General features: G+C 40.5%; 1 long non-coding RNA gene across 1 annotated transcript; it reads right to left on the reverse strand.

Moving 5' to 3' along the window:
* Positions 1–10,233: 10,233 nt before the first annotated feature.
* LOC307144013 lies at positions 10,234–13,261 on the reverse strand. The gene is made up of 4 exons (XR_013818666.1): positions 12,709–13,261; positions 12,362–12,399; positions 12,025–12,143; positions 10,234–11,043 (listed from the first exon to the last, which is right to left on the reverse strand). It is a non-coding gene; the product is annotated as an uncharacterized lncRNA (long non-coding RNA).
* Positions 13,262–13,553: the final 292 nt, after the last annotated feature.

The following is a 13,553-nucleotide window of genomic DNA, read 5'->3' on the forward strand; positions in this document are numbered from 1 at the left end:
TGTGTGCATGTTTGTGTGTGAGTCCCTGTGTGTGTGTGAGTGTATGTGTGTTTGAGTGTTGTGTATGTGTGAGTGCGTGTGAGAGAGAGAGAGTGTGTGTGTGTGTGTGTGTGAGTGTGTTTTAAAACATTTTTAAAAATGACGTTTTGAATGTTTAGAGAACATAATGCGAACGTTAGTGAAACGTTCTTATAACATATATTTTGTCACCTCTGATGTCCATGTGAAGTAAACTCTCTCCGGCTGATCTGACCTCCGCGGTTCCTGCTCCGCCGCTCGAGCTGCTCCTGCGGTGACGCCGCGTCTCGGCTCACATTCACGGCTGTGATTAATCGAGCCGCGCTGGCGGCGAACACACAGATGTTCCACTAACTCCTGTTTGTGTTGGGAGAGTGTGTGCGGGTCGCAAACTAAACAGCGAGTGAGAGTCGAGTACATGAATGTTAAACCCGCTGTGACACACAGGCGTGTTCGGGTAACGGGAGCCACACACACACACACACACACACACACACACACACACACACACACACACACACACACACACACACACACACACACACACACACACACACACACACACACACACACACACACGCTGAATAAAAACTGCCCATTAGTGTGAAGCAGCCGGGATACAGTATCCAACACTGTGTGTTCATGGATGAGGGCTTACTTTATGTAACGATTTAATTATTAAATCTTAATGGTCCTTTATTGTGTCTATTTATCCACCCAAACGGACGGATTAAATCATCACTGTATACACCGATCAGGCATAACATTATGACCAGTGAGTAACACTGATGATCTCCTGTTAGTGGGTGGGATATATTAGGCAGCAAGTGAACATGTTGTCCTCAGAGTTGATGTGTTAGAAGCAGGAAAAATGGGCAAGCGTAAGGATTTGAGTGAGTTTGACAAGGGCCAGATTGTGACGGGTCAGAGCATCTCCAAAACTGCAGCTGACCAGTCAGGGTGACCCCATGCTGACCCCTGTCCACCGACTTACTTCTGCGCTACTTCTTACTTTTGCGTTACTTCAGCGTTACTTTTGCGTTACTTCAGCGTTACTTTTGCGTTACTTCTGCGTTACTTTTGCGTTACTTTTGCGTTACTTCTGCGTTACTTCAGCGTTACTTCTACGTTACTTCTGCGCTACTTTTGCGCTACTTTTGCGTTACTTCTGCGTTACTTTTGCGTTACTTCAGCGTTACTTCTGCGTTACTTCTGCTTTACTTTTGCGTTACTTCTGCGTTACTTCAGCGTTACTTTTGCGTTACTTCTGCGTTACTTTTGCGTTACTTCTGCGTTACTTTTGCGGTACTTCAGCGCTACTTCAGCGCTACTTTTGCGTTACTTCTGCGTTACTTTTGCGTTACTTCTGCGTTACTTTTGCGTTACTTCTGCGTTACTTTTGCGTTACTTTTGCGTTACTTCAGCGTTACTTCTACGTTACTTCTGCGCTACTTTTGCGCTACTTTTGCGTTACTTCTGCGTTACTTTTGCGTTACTTCAGCGTTACTTCTGCGTTACTTCTGCGTTACTTCTGCTTTACTTTTGCGTTACTTCTGCGTTACTTCTGCGTTACTTTTGCGTTACTTCTGCGTTACTTTTGCGTTACTTCTGCTTTACTTTTGCGGTACTTCAGCGTTACTTCAGCGCTACTTTTGCGTTACTTCTGCGTTACTTTTGCGTTACTTCTGCGTTACTTTTGCGCTACTTTTGCGTTACTTCTGCATTACCTTTGCGTTACTTTTGCGTTACCTTTGCGTTACATCTGTGTTACTTTTGCGCTACTTCTGCATTACTTTTGCGTTACTTCTGCGTTGCTTTCACGTTACTTCTGCGTTGCTTTTGCGTTACTTCTGCGTTGCTTTTGCGTTACTTCTGTGTTGCTTTTGCGTTACTTTTGCGTTACTTCTGCGTTGCTTTTGCATTACTTCTGCATTGCTTTTGCGTTACTTTTGCGTTTCTTCTGCGTTGCTTTTGCGTTACTTTTGCGTTACTTCTGCGTTGCTTTTGCATTACTTCTGCATTGCTTTTGCGTTACTTTTGCGTTACTTCTGCGTTGCTTTTGCGTTACTTCTGCATTACTTCTGCGTTACTGAAGGTGGCCTGGTCTGATGATCACGTGTTCTTCTACATCAGTGGATGGCCGGGTGTGTGTGTGGCTTACCTGGGGAACACATGGCACCAGGTGCATTATGGGAAGAAGGCGTGGCGGCGGAGGCAGTGATGCTTTGGCCAATGTTCTGCTGGGAAACCTTGGGTCCTCCATCATGTGGATGTTACTTTGACACACTCCACCTACCTCAGCATTGTTGAGCCCATGTCCAGCCGTTCATGGAGACGGTTTTCCCTGTGGCTGTGGCTCTTTCAGCAGATAATGCGCCGCCACAAAGCACAAATGCTTCAGGAATGCTTTGAGGAGCACAACAAAGAGTTTGAGGTGTTGACTCGGCCTCCAAATTTCCCAGATCTCAATCCAATCGAGCATCTTTGGGATGAGCTGAACAAACAAGTCCGATCCATGGAGGCCCCCCCTCACAACTTACAGGACTTAAAGGATCTGCTGCTAACATCTTCGGGGGTCTAGTGGAGTCCATGCCTCGACGGGGTCAGGGGAACACAATATTAGGTTGTGATCTGATCGGCATATGTATATTTCTAAAACTTAGCATGCTGGAGTTAAATATGATTGCATCCCATAGTGTGGGACCAGATGTGGGCCGGATCTGTTGCTGTCTGGGGACATGCATGTGATTATGGTAGTTCATATTTAAAGAATATTATGATATGAAAAGCATGTTTACACAGATTTAATGGCTGTTAAAACGTGAGCATGCAATCCTCTGAGGCGATGTGAGACTCAGGGTTAAATCTGCTCTTCTCCTGCTAAAGTATTTTTAGAGCGCTTGTGTCACACACACAGGCAAATGTCAGAGCCGCAGATCTTCACTGCATCTTCCATCTCATCCCAAATGACCTGCGAGACAGAGGCGAGCTCATTAAGCATCATCAGCGCTCACTGAAAGCCGCATTACCCCTTTCCTGACAACACCAAAGTGATGGCGCCCTATATGAACACAAACCGGTGAACTTTAGAGGAGCTCGAGCTGGTTATTTGTGCTCCAGACTCATTATTTTGCTTGTGATCTGTTTCCTAAACCTCTGCTCTGAGATCTGTGTGTGTGGATCTGTGTGTGTGTGGATCTGTGTGTGTGGATCTGTGTGTGTGCTGGATCTGTGTGTGCAGGATCTGTGTGTGTGGATCTGTGTGTGTGGATCTGTGTGTGTGGATCTGTGTGTGTGCTGGATCTGTGTGTGCAGGATCTGTGTGTGTGGATCTGTGTGTGTGGATCTGTGTGTGTGCAGGATCTGTGTGTGTGGATCTGTGTGTGTGGATCTGTGTGTGTGGATCTGTGTGTGTGGATCTGTGTGTGTGGATCTGTGTGTGTGCTGGATCTGTGTGTGTGCTGGATCTGTGTGTGTGCTGGATATGTGTGTGTGCAGGATCTGTGTGTGCAGGATCTGTGTGTGCAGGATCTTTGTGTGTGGATCTGTGTGTGTGGATCTGTGTGTGTGTGGATCTGTGTGTGTGCTGGATCTGTGTGTGCAGGATCTGTGTGTGTGGATCTGTGTGTGTGGATCTGTGTGTGTGGATCTGTGTGTGTGGATCTGTGTGTGCAGGATCTGTGTGTGCAGGATCTGTGTGTGCAGGACTGTGTGTGTGGATCTGTGTGTGTGCATCTGTGTGTGCAGGATCTGTGTGTGTGGATCTGTGTGTGTGTGTGGATCTGTGTGTGTGGATCTGTGTGTGCAGGATCTGTGTGTGCAGGATCTGTGTGTCTGGATCTGTGTGTGTGGATCTGTGTGTGTAGGATCTGTGTGTGTGTGGATCTGTGTGTGTGTGGATCTGTGTGTGTGGATCTGTGTGTGTAGGATCTGTGTGTGTGGATCTGTGTGTGTGGATCTGTGTGTGTAGGATCTGTGTGTGCAGGATCTGTGTGTGTGGATCTGTGTGTGTGGATCTGTGTGTGTGAATCTGTGTGTGTGGATCTGTGTGTGTGGATCTGTGTGTGTGCTGGATCTGTGTGTGTGGATCTGTGTGTGTGGATCTGTGTGTGTGAATCTGTGTGTGTGGATCTGTGTGTAGGATCTGTGTGTGTGGATCTGTGTGTGTAGGATCTGTGTGTGTGGATCTGTGTGTGTGGATCTGTGTGTGTGAATCTGTGTGTGTGGATCTGTGTGTGTGGATCTGTGTGTGTGGATCTGTGTGTGTAGGATCTGTGTGTGTGGATCTGTGTGTGTAGGATCTGTGTGTGTGGATCTGTGTGTGTGGATCTGTGTGTGTGGATCTGTGTGTGTAGGATCTGTGTGTGTGGATCTGTGTGTGTAGGATCTGTGTGTGTGGATCTGTGTGTGTGGATCTGTGTGTGTGGATCTGTGTGTGTGGATCTGTGTGTGTGGATCTGTGTGTGTAGGATCTGTGTGTGTGGATCTGTGTGTGTGGATCTGTGTGTGTGGATCTGTGTGTGTAGGATCTGTGTGTGTGGATCTGTGTGTGTAGGATCTGTGTGTGTGGATCTGTGTGTGTAGGATCTGTGTGTGTGGATCTGTGTGTGTGGATCTGTGTGTGTAGGATCTGTGTGTGTGGATCTGTGTGTGTGGATCTGTGTGTGTGGATCTGTGTGTGTGGATCTGTGTGTGTGGATCTGTGTGTGTGGATCTGTGTGTGCGACAGGAGGGATTGGAACACTTTTTGGGTTTTGTCCATTTATTCAGAAAGTGTTCAGAGCAAACCTTTGCCTCAAACATTGTTGACATACTGTAACTTAGCGTACACACACACACACACACACACACACACACACACACACACACACACACACACACACACACACACACACACACACACACACACACACACACACACACACACACACACACACACACACACACACACACACACACACACACACACACACACACACACACACACACACACACACACACACACACACACACTTTAAAATGGTGTCATCTTCTCATATGATATTAAACAACCCTAAAACTGAATTAACCAGCAGTGAGGTCATCATGTACTCACTCAGATGTGTGTTGCTGTTGTTTTGGGAACTATAGATGTGAACGATCCCGATCGATCCGCTGCACATCATCATCAGTGTGTTATTGAGCACGCACACACACACACACACACACACACACGAGCCTGAGAGGAAACAGCACTTCCTCCGCTCATTAAAATGCTCGTTCACAGACTTCATCTGAGCTGTAATACGTCCAGGAATGAATACATGTTCACTTCCCACACACTCATTCCTCCAGCCACTGTTGATGAAATAACGAGGATGTGTGTGTATGTGTGTGTGTGTGGTTGTGTGTGTGTGTGTGTGTGTGTGTGTGTGTGTGTGTGTGTGTGTGTGTGTGTGTGTGTGTGTGTGTGTGTGTGTGTGTGTGTGTGTGTGTGTGTGTGTGTGTGTGTGTGTGTGTGTGTGTGTGTGTGTGTGTGTGTGTGTGTGTGTGTCGCGTCATTTTCTGACCGGCTGATTAAAGCGGACGCCCTTTGGGCTCAAACATGGAGAGCATCACAAACACATCAGGTGTTATTTATGGCCTCCTCCTGAGGGATCTTCCCCTCAACAAGATGGAGAGATAATGAATTATGAATTATGAACATATGAATTATGACGGTAAAGCAACTGTCCAGTTACAGTAACACATGATAAGAGCTTCATGCGTGATGTGTAGTTGATGACAGTGTTGGGGAAAGTTACTTTGAAAAGTAATGCATTACAATATTGCGTTACTCCCTTAAAAAGTAACTAATTTAATTTACTAAGTTACTTTTTAAGAAAAGTAATGCGTTACGTTACTTTTGCGCTACTTTTTCTCACCTGAGCTGGGCTTGCTTTTGTTTTTTTGTTTTTTTTAACAAAAAGTTATATTTTTGTGCAACGGTAAAGGCCTCTTCATACCAAAATTAAAATAATAAGTAGAAATGCAGATTCCCTCATGAACACTAGAGGGCGCAGCTCTGGATAATGGAGAATAGATGCAGGAGAAAAAAGTTTTACCAATAAAAACAAAAAATCTAGTAATTTTCATCATCAAAGGTCAGCAGCAAGACATTGGTCAATTAAATATAAAGGTAGATTATGCTTAAAAATAGTTGTTTTATTTAACATTTAATTATTTGAGGTTTGAGTACTCTGATTTTGTATTTGACTGATTTTATTCATTTTAAGGAGGACCGAATCTTTATTTTGCAAGTGAGATAAATAAATGCTCACATTTAGTCTAGAACTACAATAACCATCATGTACACACACACACACACACACACACACACACACACACACACACACACACACACACACACACACACACACACACACACACACACACACACACACACACACACACACACACACACACACACACACACACACACACACACACACACACACACACACACACACACACACACACACACACACACACACACACACACACACACACACACACACACACACACACACACACACACACACTATTCATCAAGCCTGACTCTGAGGAATCTCAGCACATTTTCCATACTGTCCCAACTTTTTCTGGTTTGGGGTTGTATATTCTTTCCCGTTTTTTTGTGATAATGTACTTCTAAAGTAGAATTTCCTGGCTTCAAATTAAACCGTTTCCTTATACTGTTACTGTGTTTTCTTCATGGTTGTGTACATCCAATCCTGTGTCCATAAACGGGTAAACAAAGTGGATTGGCCAATGCCAGGCGTTGACTTTTATTTGATTGGAAGCTCAACTTATCGCCTATCGCCTAGCAACTAGGATAAAACAGTGTTCAGTTGCTAGCTAGCTTTTAAAAAACTTTATATTAACTCAGTTTTGTGAAATGGGGGGAGAGACAGACGAGGAGGATAACACAACATAATCGGATGAGCCATCACCAGTGTCAAAGAAAAAACGATTTACAACCTACAACTCAGACTGGGCGAAAAGAGAAAACTTTTCTGAATGCGAACCCAAGGAGACCCGTTCTCCGCTACCTGTGCTTTGTGTCCTGCCAAAATTTCAGTTAAATATGAAGGAAAAACAGCGCTGGAAAATCATGCAAAAACAAACAAGCACCAGAGTTTTGCATTAAGCAAACGCAAAAATCTATAGCCATTGCAACATTTATGACAAAGAAAGCGAGTCCTTCAACTGTTAACACAGTATATTTACACATTTCATCTGAGTGTCCCGGTTTTTCACAAATCAAAGGTGGCAACCCTAGAGAAGGCTCCTGATTGGTTAGCGCGGCGCAAATTGATGGCAAAGTTCAACATTTTTCAACTCGGACGTCAGACGCGAATTCGCTTCAAACGCGTGAATGCACAAAAAGCACCAAATAAAATCACTCGCGCACGGCAGTCGATTCGCGTCACGGTTTGGTTTGTATCACGGTTTTAGGTTTACCGTTTCGGTACAGTTCAGTATTTGCTATGTTCAGTGAAAAAAGCACTACTGTCAAATAAAAAAAGAAAATAATAAGAAGAAATAATTTAAATACAAGCAGCAGCACAAATAAATACTATTGAGCAAAGATAGGCCCACTAATAAAATGATATGCTTTTCAGGTTTTTCAGGTACGTCTAACATTAGTTTTCAGGTACAGAAATTGATCAAATGTAAAATAACATTGCATATTTGACTGTATAAATGAAAGATTAATAATTTTTAAACTTACAAAAGCTATTCAATCAAGAGCAGCGAGTGGTGTCCTTTTCTTTTGTTGTTTGACATTTAACAGACAGCTGTAAAGGCCACTGCCCCTTTAAGACCTAATGCTCGGATATGCGTCGTCTTTCTCGACTGTATAAAGTTTAATTAACGCATATACAGACTATGTCTGCTAGAATACTCATCAAGATGGACATGTTGACATGCTCTTGAACGGACAAACTCACACAAAAAGTAAGACTTGAAAGAGAACTCAATATTTGCGCGCTGTGAGACGTGTGCGCGCTCTCGGATGAGCATTTTCTCACAGCGCGCGCGACTTCTCATTCGCGTCTTCTGGCACTACACCCGGGTGATGATGGCGAAAATGACTGGTCATATTCGAACATACGACAGCACTCGCATGCATTGAACAAAGTTTACAAAGAGAGAATTATTTAAAAAATAAAAATAAAAGTTTCCCTGCTCTCGTGCCGCGGGCGCGGCACCCCGGTTGGGAAACACTGCTCTAGATGCGCGTCAACACGTCTTTCCATTGACTTAACATTGAAATCACTCGCTTCAGTCGCTCTATTCGCGTTCGGTGTGAACGCAGCATAACTGTGCTTTCACTCTGCCGCCGATAAGAGCGTCAAACTTCGGTCTGGCCGCCCTGCCAACGACGCTGTAGAAAGATTCGTGGACGCGCTGCCGCTCTGACGTAGATCGAATGCTTGGTCTTTATTTAAACTTCATTTGTTTATACAAACAATCATGTTGTTCGGCCTTTGTGCAAACTGAGCACAGGTAGGGTATAACCGTATAAGATAACCACATGAAATCATTTAAATGTGAAAGTTAAACAAAAAAACAGTTTGCTAACGAAATAAACCATTTAAAAGCCTTTTGTGTTCATGGTTAAGTGCTAGTCTAATTTCAACATGCAGTCTATAGGAGACGTTTGCTAGTATTGGTCTATAATTAACATTAACTTGTATACAGCCTACATTACAAGAACTGAAGTGCAGGATTAATGCAATTGGTCAAATCGGTGTTGTTTTGAGCAAATTAATTGTATCCCCGCTGAAAAACAAGCATTCTAGAGCGAAAATGTTGCCTATAAATAATGTTGCGCGCCTTCGTATAAAACCCGCCACCGCTATGATCAACTTCTCCTCCATTTTGCTGGATTCTGACATGATGTCACTACATGCACTTCTTCTCTGCTCGTCTCAGGTAAATAATGCGTCAGCTGAGCGGTGGGCGTGTTCATGTGTTTTGGGGGCGTGGCTTTGGAAAGAGCCCAGAAGGGAGAAGGTGGAGTGAATGGAAATAATGAGCTGTCTTTAAAACAGTCGTGAGAGGTCTACAGACACTCAATTTTTATACTTTCTTTTTCTGAGTACTTACATTTTAATTATGTATTGATATATAAAGAAAGTTTAAACAAATTTGGAAAAAAAGTTTTTTAACCAAATCCTACCTACCCTACCTTTAAGTAATTTTTAAGTAACCGAATTGAGTAGTCTCATAATGGTTTTAATATGGCTCCCTAACAACAGTGGTGCACATGGGGGCTTGAGACCCGCCTCTTTAATCAACACATTTATTTTTGTATATTTTTGTTGTCACTTGACTGATCTATAACACTGTACTCAGTAGCTTTCATTATATTTGCAGCAATAGCACATCATACATGTGTGAAAAGCTCTTTAATGACGTGTGCTGAGTCTAAGCTTCTCCACTATTCGGTAACCCAGTATAATCTAAATGGTTCGAATAATTCCAACATAATTAAACATTAAACACTAATAAACAATATAAAGTCTCCCCCTTTTTTCTCATTTTGCCCAAAAACATATAAAATAACACTTAATTTAAACAATTTTACTCTAGTTGTCAAGTCCCAAGCAAAGCATGCTGGGAACTACAGTTTCAGCAAAAATCATTTTCGAGTACTTAATTGGTTCACATTTACCCCAAATAATTGAATCTAGTAGATTGCACATTTTAGAGAATTACATTAATCGAAAGCAATGAAATCATGTTTAGAAGAGAAACACAAATTTGTTGCGTAGATCACAAATAATACGATTAAGTAAATTGGACAACGTGTGTTTTCCTGTTTTTTCAGTGCACCTTCAGATATGCCGGATACTCAATCAGTGCCGCTCACTTATAGCAGATCATATATTACCTGGACCACACATGAAAAAATATTGATTTTGTTTTATAAAAACTGTCATACGGTTTGCCACACTGTAAAAAGATTACTGTGAAAAATACAGTAACTTGCTGGCAGCAATTAGCTAGTAAGTTGCTGTATTTCATTTCACAGTATTCTTACTGTAAATGTAATCGCAGTAACTTTAAAATTACTGTAAATTTTTTTACAGTAATAATCACAGTACTGTATTTCATAACTACTACTGTAATGGGGATTACTGCATTAATTTTGTGTACTGTAAAATAAAGACACTGTCACATATGCCATTTATTTTCTCACTTTTAATTTCAAAAATTCATAAAATAAAAATAGTATAGCATCATTTTTTTCAATGTTACAATTTTTCTGTGAACATTTAATTTCATCACTTTTCTGAACATACAAAAAACACTTTTCTGAACAAACAAAACAATCAATATTTATTAAAATGTTTGGATAAAATTACAAATGTATAAAAATGTAATGATTTAAAAACAGCAGGATTTCAAACCTGTATATTTTCTGAACATATCATTTTTTTTCAATAAGTTAACATTTCTCTGTGAACAATTCATTTCATTTCAACACTTTTCTGAGCAAACAAAACAATCAATATGTATTCAAATGTTTGGGTAAAATTACAAATCTATAAAAATTTAATGATTTAAAGGGATAGTTCACCCAAAAATTTGTATGGTGTCATCATTTCCTCACCCTCAACCTGTATGGATTTCTTTCTTCTGCTGAACACAAAGAAAGATATTTTGAAGAATGTCGGTAACCAGACAGTTGATGGGTCCCATTGACTTCCATAGTATTTTTTTTCCTACTATGGAAGTCAATGGGACCCATCAACTGTCTGGTTACCGACATTCTTCAAAATATCTTTCTTTGTGTTCAGCAGAAGAAAGAAATTCATACAGGTTGAGGGTGAGTAAATGATGACACAATTTTCGTTTTTGGGTGAACTATCCCTTTAAAAACAGCAGGATTTCAAACCTGAATATTGTTTTTCTCCAAGAAGTTTTTTTTTTCTTCATAACTATTATTCTTTTAAAACTTGACCTGGACTTCCTGGGCTGGAGTCTTCTACCCTGTAGAGGAAGAAATTCATTATTAATATAAAAGTTTAAAAGCAAGACAGATGGGTTGATGACATATACATAGAAGTTTTAAATAAATATTAGTATTTTTTTATATGCTTTGTTGGTGGTTTGTGGAGTAGCATCCCCCACATCTTTATTTTATAGCTTGAATAAAGATGTAAAATGTAAATTTATTTTCATTAACACAAACTGTAACATCTGTAAAAAATAACAACCTATTTTTAAAAGATAAAATGTAAATATTCTTATATTCGACTCTTATTAGACAGTATTGGTTTCTGTCATTTGCCATTACTTTAATATTTAATAACTGTCTTAATAGTATAAAATTGTACATGAATATCCCACATTTCTGCCACAATACCATTTTTACAGTTAGAGATAAAACTGTGAAATTTATGGTAAATGTTTGTGAGTTGTGAATGGAAAAATATTCTAACTGGCTGGTGTTGTCACACAATGTTCCACCTGTTTTTCATGTCAGTGTTGTTGAATCACCTTGTGTTGACGCTGTAAAACTGCATGATTTGAAAATGATGCTTGGCAGGCCTAAAGGGATAGTTCACTTTAAAATGAAAATGCTATTATCATATAGCCTACTCAACTCAACCTCAAGTTGTTTCGAACCTGTATGAATTTTTTTCTTCTGCTGAGCACAAAAGAGGATATTTTGAAGAATGTCGGTAACCAAACAGTTAACTGGAGCCAGTGACTTCCATAGTATTTTTTTTCCTACTATGGAAGTCACTGGCTCCAGTTAACTGTTTGGTTACCGACATTCTTCAAAATATCCTCTTTTGTGGTCAGTAGAAGAAAGAAATTCATACAGGTTTGAAACAACTTGAGAGTAAATTTTAAAGTGAACTATCCCTTTAATAGACAAGTTGCGGGCCACCTCTGACTTTCAACCACCAACTACCCACCCAAACTGGCTTCCAGTTATTCCAAGGTAACAACTAAAAGTCTCACCTGGTATTAGTTCTGCCAGTCATACTCAATGAAGTCCCTGATGAATGATGCCACGTGTGGATTGAGGCAATCGGTTTTTTTTTTTGGACCACCTTCCCAGTTCGTCTGCTAATCTGGACCTTTGAATTAAAAAAAAAAAAAATGACGTTATAAATGTAATTTCGCCAGATAAGACAAATATTAATACAATATATGCTCCCAAAAGTTGGGAATGGCACTTCTAATTAGGCTATTAACAATCTAACGTTAGTTTCTGCAGCTTGAAGGCAATGAAGTTCAGAAAACTCATGAAATTATTAAAAATATGTTAAGTAACGTAACTTAGCTGCTACGTTACCTCTAGCTGCGTTTTCTCGGCCCGCTTAACTTCAATGTCTGATTCCTCAGTCGGCAACAGCAAGCAAGAGAAAAAAACGAGAGATTATTAAACGGCTACCGCGCCAATAAATACAAAAAATTACACCATTTTAAATTAATGTCATTTCACAATGCTAACGTTAGACTTTAATCAAATTAAAGATGTTAAAAATGTAATGTTGCCGGATAAGACAAATCTTAATACAGTACAGCCCATGTCATGCTCCCACAAGTTTGAAAAGCATTTCACCAATCTCGTTGGTTTACGTTCAGAAAAATCATGATGAATCACTATGAAAAATAGGTTAAGTATTAGGCCTAACGTACCTCAGCTGCGTTTTCTTTCAGCTCGAGACCGTCGAGAGTCGGCAGGCTTAGCTCACTCCCTCACGCGCAAGTGGTGACAGAAAAAAAAGTGATCATATTATGTGACGTATCTGCACCAAAAGAGATCACATACACAATTCCAATTTAATTTTTATTTAACAATGCTATAAACTAATGACGTTATCAAATGTTGCCAGACTAGAAAATATATCGAAATCATGCAGAAATATATATTTGTGGTAATAAAATTATAAAATGCACACACAACATGAGACGTTTACTACGAAGTGTGCTGCTCATTACTCTTTTCTCTCTCAGTGCACTCTTAAAGTTGAACAAACAGGTGACTTTACAAGAGTAAACTTTGGAAATAAATTATGTTACCTTTCTGAAGTAAAAAATGCAGATGAAAGTGGGAAATCTCGTAGCTTTCCTTGGCTGAAAAAAAATCTTCTAGAAATTGCTGTATTGTGATTCACAGGAAAAAAAAAATTACTGTAGAATTTACCCACCGTTGAAAAAAGACCATGATGCTTTGCAGATCTACAGCAACATGCTGTATACAGGTTCTACAGTAAGTATTTGCTCATTTTACAGTAATAATGCTGTGAAAACTACAGAAATGTGTTACAGTGCACTATAGTGCTGATAGTTAATCTTTCACCTTGTGTGTGTTATTGTTTGTGTGCGTCTGTACGAGGTGCGTTGATTAATAGCCAGTTTTGCATATAGATTGAATTTGGGCTGAACTCACACCCATGGCAGCATTTCATGTCAAAACACTCTGTTACAATCCATGCTTTCTGTGCTTTATTGCTGAGAGATATTACATAAGGCAATCCCAG

This window comes from Gobio gobio, assembly GCF_949357685.1.
Source record: "Gobio gobio genome assembly, chromosome: 20".
NCBI lineage: Eukaryota > Metazoa > Chordata > Actinopteri > Cypriniformes > Gobionidae > Gobio > Gobio gobio.